The sequence below is a fragment of the Penaeus chinensis genome, chromosome 10, assembly GCF_019202785.1.
Source record: "Penaeus chinensis breed Huanghai No. 1 chromosome 10, ASM1920278v2, whole genome shotgun sequence".
NCBI lineage: Eukaryota > Metazoa > Arthropoda > Malacostraca > Decapoda > Penaeidae > Penaeus > Penaeus chinensis.
The window spans coordinates 25,885,994-25,890,993 of record NC_061828.1 but is presented as its reverse complement, the minus strand read 5'-3'; the positions used below and the strand labels follow the sequence as shown (position 1 = coordinate 25,890,993).

General features: G+C 39.3%; 1 protein-coding gene across 3 annotated transcripts in view; it reads left to right on the top strand.

Moving 5' to 3' along the window:
• The first annotated feature begins 85 nt into the window (after positions 1 to 85).
• LOC125029419 (atrial natriuretic peptide receptor 2-like) overlaps positions 86 to 5,000 on the top strand; it is a 125,969-nt gene continuing 121,054 nt past the window's right edge. For all 3 annotated transcript variants that reach the window (XM_047619272.1, XM_047619273.1, XM_047619271.1), the window contains exon 1: positions 86 to 493. The gene's annotated coding sequence lies outside the window, so the exon portion shown is untranslated. The remainder of the gene's footprint in view (positions 494 to 5,000) is intronic.

Sequence of the window (5,000 nt, the reverse complement as noted above, 5' to 3'; positions counted from 1 at the left end):
AGTAACACAAATCATTATCTTAGTAACAGTGACGCAAAAGCAGAACGAATCCGAGAGTGGCGCGGTTCGACCTATATAACTGTGCAGCAACCCGCCAACCATTCAGTGTCGGTGAGACTGTGGAGGAGGGAGACGTGTCATGTATTTTTCTCGCTAGTGATACTGAAAGTCTAGTAAAGAAAGCATTTGTTTTTATTTGGTTCATCAGACTTTCTGAAAATTAATTAACACATATTTTCATAAGATCTCTGTGCTATTTTTAGAATGAAGTTTTAGCGAATTTTCATAATCAAGTGTTTGTTTACGACGCCCACCTCACGTGCGTAGTGAAGTCTGGAGTAAGTTAAGTGAATCCAAAAGAACTAGCGGCCTTCACCGCTCGTAGACTTCCGTGCCTCACCCCACGCCCGCGACCTTCACACTGTTTTGACGAGGTACGAATTCGGATCCCAGCGCCGCCTGTAAATCGCCCGGGACACTCCCGTCGCAACAGGTAAGCCAAACGTCAGCAGGCGTGGTTTGTAATACACTGCATGGATAAACCATTTATCTGATTTTTATTTATTGCAAAATGTTTAAGCGTGTTAGGTCACACGATTGGCAGATCGTGACCTGGAAAACGAGCAAAACTAAAAGGACAGACACGTTTTTTTTAACACATCACATGCAATTGCATTCCATTTCCCACCTGAAGGAAATTTACATTGACGAATGAAAGCAACTCCAGGGACAGTAAGCCTAGATTCAAGCCATTGAAACATTTGCTTCATTTCTCAAAGAAACTACAGCACGCTTACTGTATAACTCGAATTCTCGCGATAAGAAAACGCCAAAGAATTAAGTCAAGATATCTATATATAAATTATGAATGTCGTTTCCATTATGTTCGCCGCTGATCATGCATGAGATACGTCATTGCAGCTCGCCATCAACACAGACCGCACTTGCATAGATCGCTGATATGACATGTGTGTGTGTGTGGGGGGGGGGGGGGGGGGGCAAACAGGCGGGTGCCGGCATCAGGTTACAGGTGTTGAAGAGATTCATCAGGTGCTCTTAAGGCGATTTTAGTGTATTTGTCTCCTTAGGTTTCCTCGTTCAGCTTAATGGTAACGAGCGCCTGCCTCCGTCGCCTTTGCCGCTGGGCATCGGTAGTTTGTCACCAACATTATCGTCGTCGTCGTTATCGCCTTCACCATCACCTCGTCACCGCCACCATTATCGGCATCGTCATCGTCGTCATCTTCTTTCTCGTCATCCTGACTGACTACCGTCATTGTCAGCATCATCATTATTAGTACCATCGTTTTGTCATAATCACGTCATAATTATCATTAACATTATTATCATCTGCAAAACCTTATATCATCCTAAATATTTCCTTGTTTATAACTTTGAACAAATAGCCACTTTAGGAACCAATTTAGCCGACCCTAAAAACCTGCGCTCCGAGTCCCACTATTCTGCTAAATAATAATGCCCTTACCGTGCTCTACATTTACCGTTATTATTTATCATCCGTCAGTCCAATCTAAACATGCGTTCTTGCGTATAGTCACGAACAATCAAGTTGTTTGTAATGACAGGTTATACAGCGACATTATTAAATATCGGCCATTATAAAGGCAGTTATCTTGCAGTATGTTGTCTAACTCCTTATAATCACCTTTGAAATATATGACCTATCTATCTTAATGGACCCAATTTTGAATGACAACCGTGTTTGTTTAGACCCTTTAATACCCGCAGTCGCGGATAATGTGCTGATGTGGATTAATAATTCAAGAAGCATAATACACTGGCTGCACGATTCGGCTCTCTTCCAGAATCAGCGCTGACTGGATATATTTCCCAGAAGTTTTTAATCAGAATAAAATTGTAGCTGAAAAGGATAGTGTCATTTTTAACATTTCAAGCAAACCTACAAGTAGTAGTTTTCCGTTCTTTAGAATGAAAGAAGAAAACAAGGAATGAAAAGATAGTGACTGCACATAGCGCTGCGGGGAGTGTGAGGCATACCCCGTTATTCACATTAAAGAACTACTTAAGGTTGACTTTAATGGCCGCAATAGGGTAGTGTGGTGGCACACATTCAGTGTTGCCGGTAATTGTAGAAGACAAGAAAGCATTTTGTTGAAAAGATATGCTTCTGTCAGAGTATAACATCAGTGTCATTTCCAGTTGGTGGAATTGATAAAGTAAACCGCATGTCGGGTAAAATTTCTTTGCAATCGGCTACATCCCGTGTATCGATCACCAAATTATTACTTGCAACATGTACTTTGATATAATTTTTCATCGCTAATTCATGTTTATATTACACATTTAAAATTATGATACTTTACGTCAAATATTTTTCTAAAACCCTCCCATCCTTATCTCTGACTTTTTTATTACCATTTTTCATATTTTGGAAAGTTATAACGAATCGAAAAGTAATGGATTACCTCAGAAGCAATCAGAATATAATTTAACCAGAAATGTATGTTAACCATTACTATATATCCTCTACCGCGCCCTGCTCGTGTTCGGGTAATAGGCCTACTCAGACAAACGCGACTATGATACTCAGCAAGTTGTGAAAAAAACACACGCGTCAGAGGGAATATTAAACAGGTACACGAATGGAGAAATAATATCGAATTACTTCAAGCTGAATAGCAGACCAGTGGAATTTCTCTGATGCTTTGATCAGAAGGATTGCCACAAAAGTAATCAGAATAGCTTTTACCTGGAATGTCGTTTATTATCAATTGCTAGCTTTAGACCTCTGTTCTCGTGTTCGTGCAACTTAGCGAGACACATGGGCCTACTCAGTTCGAGTCAAACGGGACTTCAGTTGATTTATAAGTCTTAATAGTCCAGATGAGCGGGCGTGAAGGAAGACATATCGGTGGAAACCAAGCCGCCGGCCGGCCATGCTTGCCCATGGCCAGTGGCCAGCATTTAAAAGCCTTAGTCCGTTTCCGTGTTCAAAGAAATGCAAGCATTGCGGGAAATGCCTGTTATATTTAGTGTTAATTTGGATGTTGACTGCGTGGAATTATGAATTTGATTTAAACGAATCAGATGTTCGTGTTACGGTTATTATTTATTAATTATTTGAATTGTAAATCTAATAGGTTTTTCCAGCTTTTCTGTTTTCGCATGACGGACGTAAATTAGATTCACTGATACAGCGCATTTGTAAAGCCAGCGCTTTGCGCTCCGTTAAATGTACAAGAAGAGCTTTTTAAAAGACATGAAGGTATGAATAAGGAAGGAATAAGTATGCTTCTTACGATTATAAAATACTGTATACAAATCTGTTTTCCAGACGTAGGAATCATTTGCATTGTTTAACACTGGCCTGCCCAAAGAAAGTAACTTCCATTGGATTGTGGAAATGATTTAACTGTATTTACCTGTAACGAGTTTCTGTACTATGAATTATCATCAGTCAGATCCAGTATTTCTTTTCTAGTTTTACTCGTCTTAAAAATCAAGAAAGAAAAAGAGCGTAAACACGTACACGCAGCATGCGTGAAGGAAACACTTGTAAGGGACCGAAGAGTCTCTAGACAGAACACTTCTTTTCGCAATGCAACGGTGGCCGACGGATGAGGACCGCGACCCTGCTAGAAAATAAATATCCCACAGGAGATTATGAATAATGTAACCCTCCGCACGTGACACTCATGTGTTCCTGTCGGATGGGGCAACAGCGCTCCGGCTGTTTTCACTGGCTAGGGTGAGAGGACATTCGCTCATTTGCTGTTGTTTGTGCAAGTTATTTTCCTTCTTTCACTTTTAGATGTAAAGTTCCCGTCAAACCTAAAATTTTACTGGCTGGAAATATATAACACGATTATGTGTTTCGACAACAACTATTCTCGCTGTTACCCGACATCTTGAATTTGTTGACATTCACATAAATTCTGGTTGATGGTAAGTATTGCTACTAATCCTATATGGATTTCTGGTACTGAAATGTCAACTAATGCATGCAATCAGAATAGGCAGTCTTATCATTACGCTATTGTGTGGAAAACGAAATTAAATTCGTTAGATTCCGATAACGAATACTGGCATTGGCATATTAATTACTTAGTTTCTATGTCACGTTTTCTTCTATCACCCAAAAACGCGTGGGTTCTTAATGAGTGTGAAATTGCCGTCATGTGAATTGGGCTTGTTAATTTCCTGTTGCACGCGAGGGGCGCCTGCTAATTAGTGCCTTTCAGAAGTGTGTTTATTAGCCAGAGGAAGGCGTGTGATGACGTCGCTTCTCGCGGTGCAAATGTCGATGTTGATCTAATTAGTCCATGCTAATTACGATACTAGATCCTATGGATTTTCCCCAGAATGTCATTTTTTAATTGCACTGGGACATTTGAAACACCGCCAATGTTTCAGCCCGCTTTTTCTGCTTTTAATATGGACTTAAGATGGACATACGCTTGTGGCATGTATCACAATAGGGTTGACCGGGATGGTAGGGTAGTATGTTTTCTAGTCACGACAAAATTGTTTGTTTCCCTCACTTATACTACTAGACACAATTATTAATACTGTCTTTGTCTTCAGTTTCCGTTACAGTGTATTAAGGATTCTTTTTAAGACGCTTGCTCTACCTGAGGTCTTCAGCATGTCTAAAACTAACAGTGGGTAGCTAATATGCTGGTGCGTAATATCACTATAGAATTAAAGGTGAAAATGATATTATCGTTTACCTGTACTAGTAATGACGATCATTGAAATGAATATAAATAAGAAGATTCTTGATGATTATTTCTTTGATTTTTTTAGCCTATCTATGATAGTGTGTGAAAGGGTTTAATAGAAAGAAAAAATAACATAAAAACAACGAATATGGAATCGGTTAATCTATAAAAAAAAAACAACTAAATGAAGTGTCTATTATCGGAAAACAGATATTGTATATAGTATTTTTTTTTATTTAGGATTCAAGTAAAACAAATCAGTGATTATGCTACTGATAATCAGTTATAACAGTGGTG